The sequence below is a fragment of the Mobula hypostoma genome, chromosome 1 (genome assembly GCF_963921235.1).
Source record: "Mobula hypostoma chromosome 1, sMobHyp1.1, whole genome shotgun sequence".
In the NCBI taxonomy this organism is placed as follows: domain Eukaryota; kingdom Metazoa; phylum Chordata; class Chondrichthyes; order Myliobatiformes; family Myliobatidae; genus Mobula; species Mobula hypostoma.
In genome coordinates this window covers 55941890-55954625 of record NC_086097.1, presented here as the reverse complement: position 1 = coordinate 55954625, position 12736 = coordinate 55941890, and positions in this window count along the sequence as shown.

The following is a 12736-nucleotide window of genomic DNA, read 5'->3' as shown; positions in this document are numbered from 1 at the left end:
AGACAATGAAGCCAAACATAAGTGGCATAAATTTTCACCTTTTTGAAATGATGAAATTTTGCTGAAGTCTATGTTAGGCTATCAAGTTCATAAAAAGTTGGAAATTGCACACAAAATTGGTGGTGAGTTTGTTTAAACAGTGTTCTGTTATGTTGCAGAACATAAGTCTTCATTAAATAATTTGCTCACATTGAGACTCAGCTGAAATTTTAAAAAGTAGATGAAATGAAATTTCCTGCAATTTTTAATTCAAGTAAAAATGTAATTCATCTGTGAAACAACTCCACACACACACACACACACACACACACACACACACACACATTCAAATTTACACATTCTTAAATCTCTTCCATCATTTTAGAGATGGGGAGAAAAAGTGTTTTAAGAAAAAGAACTATTTTACCTATTTACACATTAGTGGAACTCATACCATTACAAGTTTGATATAGAGGACTCATGAGAAACATGTGGCCAAACAGCAGATGTACCTCTATTAGAATACTCCATGTAAAATATTCTGGGAATAAAACATTCTTGATAACTTGGTTAGAGTTACTGTCTGACATGTGGGCTATTTAACCCAGTTCTTAGGTGGTTTATACCCATGCAGAATCTTCCTTAAATTTGGTGTGAAATTGCTCCTCTCTGATTCTGGATTGTTGGTACAGAACGTGGAAATAGATAACATGCTAAATATAAGAGGTCTTTTTCAGTGTGACCTATTGTTGGAGCCTTCCTTTTCATTTAATTGTTCACTCTCTGATATGAAAGCACTTAATCTTGAGAGCCTGAAAGGGAAAACATTCTTTCTCAGAGGACTACTGTCTCTCATCCAGATGAACACAAAAGTCATGTAAATAATAAAGGTTCAATAATTTGCAATTTTTTTTCCATTTGCTGAGATGGCTATTAAGATATGTACGCATGGGCTGACTTTTCAAAATTCCCCTCACAACCTTCTGTTTGCAAGAGCATTCAGTGTGGATTTAATTCTAGAGCTAGATAAATCTGTTATAGTGGGTTGAAGAAGCACTTGATGAAACTAAAATAGTTTAACATTCGTGTTGGTTGTACACGTACATCAATACACAATCGACAGTTGTTTCCTATTGAAGCATCTAACAGGTTATTGTCAGAATAGTCTTCAACTGTTTGAAGCAATGTTCTTGTGCCCACCTATATGAATTGCCTTTAATAATGTAAGATCTGCTTTTATATGTAGAAACCTTTACTATGTATCACAGAATCATCTTTGGCACAATTGTTTAGAATGCAGTACAGCTAAACACTGAGACTGTTTAATACACAACATGTTCTACGTTTGTGGAGGCTGTGACTGAACAAAAAAATGTTCACTAACAGATCAGGAAAAAAAATTACAAAGGACCTTGTATAAAGCATGACGTGTTAATAATCTCCTCCCAGACCACTGGAATGCTTGATATTATGAAGGCTGAGCTATAGGTTGAACACAAGCCATTCAACTCTGGTTCAAATGCAGTGGAAAATGAGAGGATCAAAATTTTCTCCGTACGTTTTGTTAAAGTCCTGCCATATGTGAGGAATAAGGTTGTCTCAACCCTGTTCCCAGCTGCTCAGACAGCCACACTGCAGAAAATTGGCATATGCTGAATACTGGGTGACTGGTAAAGAAAATCCCCCCCCCAAAAAAATAAAGGGCACATTACTACAACAGGGAATATCTTCTGAAATTAGTATTTCCACAGATGTAAACTGTACTGTTCTGAAATTTTGGTTGTAGCTCAGATTTCATTATAGTTATGGAAGCCGACAGAAAAATTGTAAGCTAACACCCAGATGCAAGGTTAATTTCAGGCAAGAAATCAATGAAATTATGGATGACTCTTATTCATCTCTGATGTCATGACCTCCCACTTGCCACACCTGGTAAATCAATTCTGCAATTAAAAGCTCAACAAATCTTTATCTCTTCTAATTGGTGGTTGATTAACAGATCAGATTTCCATCCTACTCTAGATCTTTGTTTCCATTAGAAGCAAGACACTCTGGATGACTGAGGGCAGAAATGAAGGAAAATCTAAAAGTAGCCACAACTGAAAGAACTCAAGAGACTTAGATGATTGTAACCTGCTTGAGGTTCTAGACAGAGGAAGCCCACAGGGCCTTTATGGATCACAATTTTTAATGTAAAGCATTGGTTATATACCTCTGTGGGTGAACCAGTGGGTGAATGGGTCACAGTCTGAAACAGGACATACCTTATTTTATTGTTAAAATTCCCACTTTCCCAGTCTCCCTGAGAGTAGTGACAAAATCGTTCTGAAAGCTCTTTAATATGTAGGATTTTACGCGGTGAATGCTAATTCAGTTAAAGACATTTCTCTCTCCTTCCATGAGCAATTCTCATAGGTAATGATTAGATGAGAACCTTCAGCAAGTTCTATCTAGCACAGCTCAGAATCTTGAAACTGAGCAAGCAAGTTCAGACCTAAAACAAAACATAGAATGTTTAATATTTAAGATTGTGCTGTTGCAGTTATTTACCTAGGACAGACTGAAGAGACTGCCAAAAGACTAAGATGGGGATAAGGTTGAAAATCTCTTTTGTAGTACAATATTTCACATAATTTTTTTCTAAAACCTAATTGCTATGAATGATAGTGTTGTGCAGAGTTAGAGTGCATCATGGTGGGAAGTCTGATCTAATCATCAGATATATAACAATGGTTGTTACCATGGAATTTTTAACTGTTTCAAATGCTGAAGCAAGTTTGAACAGGAGAATTAATGTCCATTCCATTGTGAGTACAAGGGCCCATCCCTACTTCGCCTGTTGCCAGCCCATGAAGATTCTCTAAACATCCATCTAACTTTATCAATGCAAATTCCTGATTCATATAAACAGCCACACCCACCTATCCAGCTTCCAAAACCATGGTTGCCACCCTATTCCCTTCTACAGTATATCTTCTGTTTCCTCTTGGATAGCTTCCTGCACCTCTCCAATAAACATTGGCCCTATTCTCTATCTGAATTTCTGAGCAGTTTGACCAGTTGGTGTTGCAGATCAATGACCCTTCCTCAGAACTGAGGGACAAATGGAGAGTTTACAGAGTACCACAATACAAATATGTTTAACTCTCCACTGTTCCTCAGTTTGGACTGACTGAGTTCTTACAGTAGTTGTTTTTGTTTTGGATTCCAGCACCTGCAGTTTTATTTATTTACCCATCTTCAACACCCTTCCCTCTACAATGATCTCTCTAGCACCAATCTTCTCTACCCAGGCCTTAATCATCTCCCTGACACCAACTATCTCATGGTCTCCTCCCCAGCACCTTGGAACCTCTCGCCAACCTCTCCATCATTCTCCTTAACCCATTCCAGTCCTCCCCATCTCCACCCCCATTCTCTCCCATGCCCTCTTAACCTCTCCATCCCCAAGATTTCTCTTCTCTTTAATAGATTAAAAGTTTCTGAAATATTCTCTCTCAATTCACAGCCGAACAGGAGAAGACCTATAAGCCCTGAAAAAGGCTGCCGGCCTGAAACATTGACTTATTCATTTTCATTGATGCTGCCTGATCTACTGAGTTCCTCCAGCATTTTGTGTGTGTTGCTTTGGATTCTCAGCATGTGCAGAACTTTTCGTGTTTATGAAGACTGTCCCATGTAGATTTGTGCGTGAGGATTTGTCAATTCTATTGAGCACAAAACCAGAAAATACTGGAAATCTAGCAGATCCCAGGAAAGAAATGCCAGTTCACATTTCAAGTCAACAACTCTTGCTCCATTGATATTCTTTTGAACATCACTGGTGAATATGGCAAATTCATGCCGTATAATGAACTGGGGCAGAAAGCCCACACAGTATATCTTTGTATGAAAGGATTTCTACCCCATTGTATTTTATCTGAGATACATTTAGAATATTGAACACAAAACTGTATAACACAGAACAGATCCTTAGGACCACCAAGTCTTCGCCAGCCATGATACCAATCTAACTACTCCTGTCTACCAGCACATTGTCTGTATCCCTCTATTCCCTGCCTGGGCATGTGTCTAAATGCCTCTTAAACATTGCTATCATATCTGCTTCTAACACCTGCACTAGTATCATATTGCAGGCACCTACCTCACTTTGTGCAAAAAAACTTGCCTACCACATCTCTCTTAAACTTCTCATCTCTCACCTTACACCTATGCTCTCTCGTATTTAACATTCCTGCTCTTGGTAAAAGACTCCATGTATCTCAATGTTATATTCTCTATCAGGTTGCCCCTCTGCATTTGTGCACCAGAGGAAACAACCAAACAGCGTTCAGACTTTCCTTTTAGCAAATACATTCCAATCCATGCAACATCCCAATGAACTTTATTGCACCCACTTCAAAGTCACCATGGTCATCATTAACATTTTGATACCACATAATGCACTAACGTCCATTGTTTTTTAGCAACTGCTCTACACACTGATTAAGATTAGATCTTACTTCCAAGCTCATGTGCAACCATTATCCATAATTTTTTTAAAAATTGAGTTCACAATTATCTCCCATTTTATTTAACAATGTTTCAAACTTAGAAACTCTTTTAACACGAAGTACATGAAGGCTCTTGAACCAGAGGGGATGACTTCATTCAACTTCACCCACCCCAATACCCACAACCTATTCAAAGGACTCTTCATCTCATGCTCCTGATATTTATTGTTTATTTATTTATGATTGTTTTTCATCTTTTTGTATTTGCACAGTTTGTTTTCTTTTGCAAATGGGTTGTTTGCCTTACTGTGTGGGGTTTTTCATTGACTCTATAATGTGTCTTTGTTTACTGTGAATGCCAGCAAGAAAATGAATCTCAGGGTAGTATGCGGTGACATATACTGTATGTACTCTGTTAATAAACTTACTTTGAACTTTGAACATTATTCTCTCGAAGTTTGTAGCATGAGGCAGGACAATTTCTTACAGACATGGTATAATTTAATAATCACAGCACAATAACAAGCCATTTTGCCAAACGCTTTCGGAAGGAGTTTATCGTCCACATGAGCAGTAATGTTAACCCTATGTGCCATGGTCATCTGGTGGACAACAAGCATAGATTAAGTATCAATAGGATCACTCAACGACACAGGTGATCATGATGGTGAAGTACCTGCCAATTTCATCACATTACTTGCTGTCCTTTTACCTTTGACTTCTCAATGGACCAGATGCTTCAGTTAAAATTTACAACTTTTGAATATAGTGTAATGAGTTTTGTTAAAACCTTGGCATTAACGAAACAGCTTTAGTACATTCTTTACCATCGCTATCACACTTTTCACATAACTGTTCACATATTTTCAACGTTTTATGCACAACTACAATTAAGATTAATTTTAAATGTTTTTATAAATATTATACTTCACTGTTTAAATAAGACTTATTTTAACAGAAATGTATAAAAGTTGGTCATTAATAATAAATGTGTTTGAAGTTAATGAGAAAAAATGTTTTCCCAGTAATGAAACAAATGAACCTCAAAAACAACAAGAATAAAGGACCATCTTAATAAGCTTATTTTATTGCTCTGCATCCATGATCTCTCTGGTTATTCAATTTGCAATTAAAAACAAAGGTGTCCCTTTGAATAAAAGAAAACATGGCTCTTTAATGATAATGTTTAGCCGAAAACAAAGCATAAAATTTTGGAATGTGTTTGAAATTTACTCTATGAAGTTATTTTGATGACTTTAAGAAGCAAGGAAGTTCTACAAATTATGATTTGTGTCTGTCTACTTTCCACACATTTTTGCACTTCCACTATTTAAAGAATTAAAATATTTCACAGTAATGGTGTATGAATTTAACAATCCTCAAGCAATAAATTTCTTGACATGAAATTAGGGAATCTATCCATTTTCCTGTTGGTTATTTGCATATAGAAGATTATTCTAGTTTAAATAATGTATTAACAAATTAACAAGACTCAACTTTTCAGCTCTATCAACAGATTCATTCTCATTATTCAAGAAATGATAATTATTTCTTTGTAAAAATAGTAATTAATTGATTACAGAAAAGGCTATATTAACTGGGCCCAATTTATATCACCGCCTAGTGTATATAGATCTTCAGTTCACTTTCAATAATGTACAAATCAGAGATGGTCTGAAGATCAAGGGGAAAAATTGAGCAGAATATCCCTAAATTAGTTAATGTCAAAAAATAATATGAATTGAAGCTGCAATTTTACACCATTGAGTATGCAGCATTTAAAATATACATTGAATTGTTCCCGCTGACATCTCAAAAGACCATTTTGAATGTATATTGACACTTGTAATTTTACAGTTTCAAATTCCACTGTGGTACTATGGTAAGGGAATTATTTTACATGGAATAATACATAGCAGCCAGCTGCAATTTTGCATTAAATCCTCTGTAAACAAACTGCAGAAATAGATGAATCATTGCTTCCTTTACATCTCTGCTAAAATTTAATGTGGTTTTATAGATTACAGTAGCAGCAGTTACAATTTTAAGCACACTGAAAAGGTTTGTAATCCTGAATGAACAGAATTGTTGTCACCTACAAGATCTGTGGTTTGCTGTACAGGAATCTATGCCTGAAATCCTGCCTAATGAAATTTATTTGCTCAAAGGTTTAATGAGAGATGTCACCACTAGGGATAGACTTTTTCCTCTTCTGTTTACTTTGAAGGAAGCTAGGGATTTCAGAAAATCCAAACCAAACTGAACCATGGTCAATATGAGACAATGTTACCTTTCACAAGAGGATCCATTATGCAGCATTTTAGTTAACAGCTCAAGGATTTTATTTTACAAAAGAAATGAGCAGAGTGATAAAGTTCTATTTAAATGTTCATTATTTTCTGTGCTAACAATTCTCCAAATGAAAATCATTATAGCTGCTAAATCAGTGAAAGAGGTTTTTTGGTTTAAAAAAATGCATATCTTTTAGAGAAGCTGGAGCAAAGTGTTTTATTCTGCATGCAGAGAATGTAACCTTGACTTGTCAATACACAGCTGCTGCATTTAGAAAGTGTAGCTAATGGTCTGATGAACTAATTGTTTTTGGAGCTGGTTTCTTATGGGTTAGCCAGTTTCTCTCTTTAATTTGTCCATTGATTAACCTATTGAAATGTTAAGTGAGTCAGCTTCCTCCTAGAGCAAACAGTAACGGCAGACCACATTGGCTTCATTAGTTGGAAGGAGCGCTCATTTGCTCGACTAAATGTGCTGGTATTTTCAACACCTCCCTGAGCTTTTAATTAGATGAGCCAATTCCAAATGTATTTGTCTGCAGGAAAGGTTATCAGTCCTGCAGCTGACCTACAGAGGCTGGAATGAGGCAGGCAGCTATAATAGAAAGGATTTTTTTCACTACGACTGCTGTACTTGATTGTATTGTAATGATAATGGAGTTGAGGCCTTGCTTTCCTCTGTGTTTTTGTTGCAGTAACTATGCAATCAGGTGCTTCCTCTGTCATCTATATGCACTCATTAAGCGCTCATTTGGCTGTAATCTGCATGCAAATAGTCAAGTGTTTCTTCAGGCTAATACTACACCATGTGGATTTGTGGTGCCATCAAGCAGTTGTAAAGAAGGTAGCCCCTAGCTAATGGGGGAGGTGGGGAGGTTTATGCTAAGAAAATTGAACCTGTCAACAGAATTTAGCACCTCCATTGTGGAAAGTCCCTTCTGGGGTTTCCTTACTCAAGAGACCAACTGGTTATCAGGGAAAACAACACAGTAAGCATCAATAATCACAGTTCAGTCCACAGAAAAGCCTTCAGGTGAGAACATTAGTGAGGACTACTGGAAGTGAAAACTGATGGTTTAATTAATTTGGCAGGAGCAACATTAAAGCCAAAATTTTTAAATAGAGAGAGAGAAAATATAGATAGCGAGTGAGAAAACAGCAGGTATTAACTGTCTTGTTTTTAAATGATGCCTCATTATTGTACAAATTAGCACAAATTAGCAAATCAGGGAGCATTCAGGATTACATTTATTTTACTGGGCTCAAACTACTGGTGTCCTCTGATAGCTAAGGAAGAGAGATTGCAATACCAGAGAATGTACAGTTGGGAAGGTTGAGGAACAGGGGTATTTTCAACAGGGTAGTGAGAGGAAAACAAACACTAGGGTGCTAACACATTGAGTTTTAACTGGAACTGGGTGTCATTCCAGTTACCTCATCAATCCACTGTTTTGACTCTTTCACAGGAAACAGTTGACAGCCATGGCTGTCAAGGAAAGACAACTATCCAATAAGTGGTTGGCAAAATGAGGTTCCTGATTAAGAACAAGATTGCAGAAGAAAAAAAAATCTGAAGGGGGAGGCAAAGTTACTGAGGGTGAACAACGGGGAAAGCGAATGTAACAATATCTGGAGATAAGTGGAGACACAAGACTGCTGATGCCTGAATCTAGAGCAACACACAAAATATTGGAGGAACCCAATGTGTCAGGCAGCTTCTACGGCAGGAAATGGATGGTCAGAGTTTCAGGGCAACACTCTTTATTTGGACTAGAAAGAATATGCTTTTCTATCACCTACCTCCCCCCGTTCTTTGCTGTTTTATTTGTTTCTGGTCATGATAAATGTATATTTCTGACAGTGCATAAGGGTGGCTCCTTGAATTTGCCATTGACTTGCCAAAGCTGCACCCCTCATGGTTCAGGTGTCACTGGAGAGAGGAAGCAAAAGAGTGACAACAAAGCATACAAATAAAACAGTGCAGTAAGGAGGGGATGGAAACAGTTGAGTGTTTGAATGATCCGAGAAATATATTGGCTTATTATGAATATATTAAAATTGAAAAGTCAAATTTATTGTCATATAGGAAAGGAAAGGTAAGTCACATACGGAGTTTCTCTGGTTAGCGGATGATTTACCTCCACGCCTCTCTGATGTAGTGGGGAACCGCGTACGAGGCAAGTTACAGCAGTGGCTTGCTATTGCCTTCTGCCGGGTGAGTTTCCAAAAAGATGACCAGCTCGTAACCCGGCACAGATGGGGAGCCAGCTGGATTCGAACTTGAGACCTTTCATCCCCAAGTCTGGCACTAATGCCACTATGCCAGGGGTCCCCAACCTTTTTTGCACCGCGGACCAGTTTAATATTGACTATATACTTGCGGACCGGCCAACGGGGGAGGGGGTGGGGGAGGTGTGTTAATCATGACCGGAATATAGGTGATAAGTCAACTACAAGTCACTTATAAGTGGCTAATACACTCAATTTCGTTTCTAAAAGGGTTTATCTAACGAATTTAATATTAAATACGCAGCGCATATTTTCCTCGCATGAATATAGTGATATGTCAATTATAACAGTGGTCCCCAACCTTCGGGCCACGGACCAATACATTGCCACGAAGAATGCAGCGGTGGCTGGGATGCACCCAGCACATCTTTAAGAAAAAAGCTGAAATAAACAAGCTAATTAATTAGGTTCCACCCGGCACGTAAATGTTGGCCCAGATCAAAGGCGACGCGATCGGCAATCGCCTTTGATCTGGGCCGACATTCACGTGCCGGCAGCACCTAATTAATTAGCTTGTTTATTTCCAGCTTTTTTCTTAAAGGTGTGCGTTCCGGCCACCGCTGCACCGCTGCATTCTTCAGGCAATGTATCGGTCCGCGGCCCAGAGGTTGGGGACCACTGAATTATAAGTCACTTATAAGTCAATAGCATCATAACATTTTAAATAACGTTTGGATATTAAACACACAGTGCATATTTTCCTCGTATGAACATATAAAATCATTGCAACACACCAATATTGCTGAATCAGTGGGAGCCCTGGGCTTGTTTTCTTGCAACAAGACGGTCCCATTGATGGGTGATGGGAGACAGTGATACTTGAAGGGGGTTCCTTATGTCTAGTCTATTCCACAATTTAGTTTTCATTGCATTCATTGCAGAAAACTTTGCTTCTCAGCGAAATGATGTTGGAAATGGAAGCAATGTTTTCATCTTTCGTGGCTATCTCAGGATATTCAGCCTTGACTTTGATCCAGAATGCCGGCAGAGATGTTATGTCAAACATACTTTTCAGCCCACCGTCATTTGCAAGCTCGAAAAGTTGATCTTTTTCCCTCGTTGACATGCATGATTCACCGGGGACATTCACAAATGGGTCACGGACCCATTCCTTTCCACGTCTTGGGTCACTGATGACTTCATGCGCGTTCAAGTTCAACAGTGCATGAGAGGGAATGAGGAAAGGTGCAGCTGATTCACATTATTTCATATCGCCAAATTGTATCATTTCCTCGCGGCCTGGTAGCACATGCTCTGCGGCCCGGTGTTTGGGGACCACTGTACTACGCCACCAGCTGGGTCTTATTGTCATATACACAAGCATATTTATTTATCTACTGCGAATACAGAGAATCCAGCCCTTTAAGGCCATGCTTCCCAGCAATATCCCAATATAAAATTTGCAATGATTGGTTAACCTACCACTGGTACGTCTTTATACTGTGGGAGGAAACCCATGTGGTCATGGGGAGATCGTATGGGCAGTGGTGGGAATTGAACCCAGGCTGTCTGGACTGTAAGGCGTTGTGCTAACCACTATGCTACCGTGCCACTCATGTTTGCACTTTTGCAATGAAAATCTTGCAGCAGCATCACAGGGACATAATATCATATGAACAGGATCCACAGGAAAATTATAAATGTACACTGCATTGTACACAATTTGTTACAGGAAAGAAAACAATTAGAACAAGGAATTTTTGCGCAAGGTGATGGAAGTGTTCATAGGTTTGCTAAACAGTAGTGATCAGGGTTTTGCCTGTTCGTTCAAGAACAGAATGGCTGATGGGAAGTAGTTGCCTTTGAACCTGGTGGTGTAGGACTTCAGGCTTCTGTACCAGATGATCAGCCTGATGATAGCTGGAAAAGTGACATGGTCCAGATGGTAGTTTTATTAGTTCTGGAGAGATGGAATTACTAACATAATAAAGTTATCACCCAATTTTATAGGGGGATCTCTCCTTCAATATGTTTTTAGCTGCTCCAAACATTGGTAATGAATTCCAAGATTTTGATTCAGCAATGATAAAGGATTGACATGCTGAGGCCTGTGGGTGCTGATTTTCCAATATTTTCACTTATACCTGCAGATTATGTGCATTTCTTGAAAAAAATTACTCCATTAAAAATGTTTTTAATATTTTACTGTCACTTTGTAAATATAAGTTGTTGCTGAAGGCAATTTGCATTGACATAAGTAGCTGAAATAAATTTGGATCACTTTGTAGATGGTACCCACTGCAGATGCAATTACTGATGATGGAGGGATCATCACTGGCACATTGCAATACCAAAGATGCCAAAGAAGGCAAAACATTCTGAAATGTAAGAAGGCCATGATTGCAGTTAAGTATTCTAACGTAATTTATATTATAATTTACCCAACACAATAGAAAACATTGTTCTTCACAGGCTGTCAACAGTAATACTATTGTTCATATTTATGTCAATAATTGCTTTCTTTGTGATCTTTATTGGTTTCATCATAGGATTCATAGTAGCTGATTGTTAAACCATAAAACATTCAAGTTCAATAGTTTTACACAATATTTTTAGCAATATCTGCCCTGATCTAAAACGTTACAAAAATACAGTTTAAGAACAGCTTTCTGCTTTCTCACAGATGTTTAAAAATTAAATGCATTGAAGTGGTGACTGAATGACACAAGCTAAACAATAGGTCATAACATTATGCAAGAGTATTTACATTGGAATAAGGGTTAGCTGAATGAGTGGGGATAGTCAATAGTCTGGCACTACAAATATAACTAAAGTCTGTCCAAACTCCATTTCTATAAAAGCTTCTGTACAGAAGCAGAGCAGCTCATGGAGGTTGACAAACAGATTAGCTCAGGAATTTTACTTTTCTGAGAAAACTGAGTTAACACAATTGAAAAGATAAAACTAGAATCTGTAGCCCTGTGGAAAGAACTTCCAAATTAAAGTTTAAGATGAATAGGCATTTTTCTTTTCAATGCAAATGATAACACAGTGACGTGCACAAGTTGGAACAAAAGTGTATTTTAAAAGGTGAAGGCTTGAAGCCCCTTAGAAAATATTGAATTTTTGTATGAAATAAACATCATTTAAGTTCTGGATTTGGTAGATAATTATCTCTCTTGCTGAGTAAATCTTGAAAAGTTTCAGTTTAGCTAATTTAAGGCCTCTTTGCAACACAGCCACCAAATAATTCACACTCAGATTGACTTGGGATCCCCTCCACTATTACATATAGCTTTCCAAAGTATTTCCTTAATGCTGTGTAGACTGTTCATATGCTTGGCAGTTTTCCATCGTGAGCTTGGTGGTTTTCATTTCCTCTTCAGAAAGTTAGAACCCTTGCATCAGGGATTTTGTACTAACTTAATCTGACCCTTCAGCATACCCAAAGTAGCTTTGAGACAATGAGGTGAACGAATGCTGTACCTGCTGAAATCTTCGTTTTCCCTCTCCATACGTCTACTATTTTCAGAGTAACAAAGAAACATTAGTGCGGTTTGCACCAAAATGTCCAACTGTTACACTGCAAAAGCAAATGCAGGGTGTTCAAACTGAAACCTCGTTTCACAAAAATATTGTCGAAGTCTGTCCATTTGCCCAGAAACATCAAGCAGCTGTTTGCAAAAAGAAGCAGTTGACCTCTTTCTCGGGTCAACATTTGAAGATGAAGGCCAGCCAACTGGA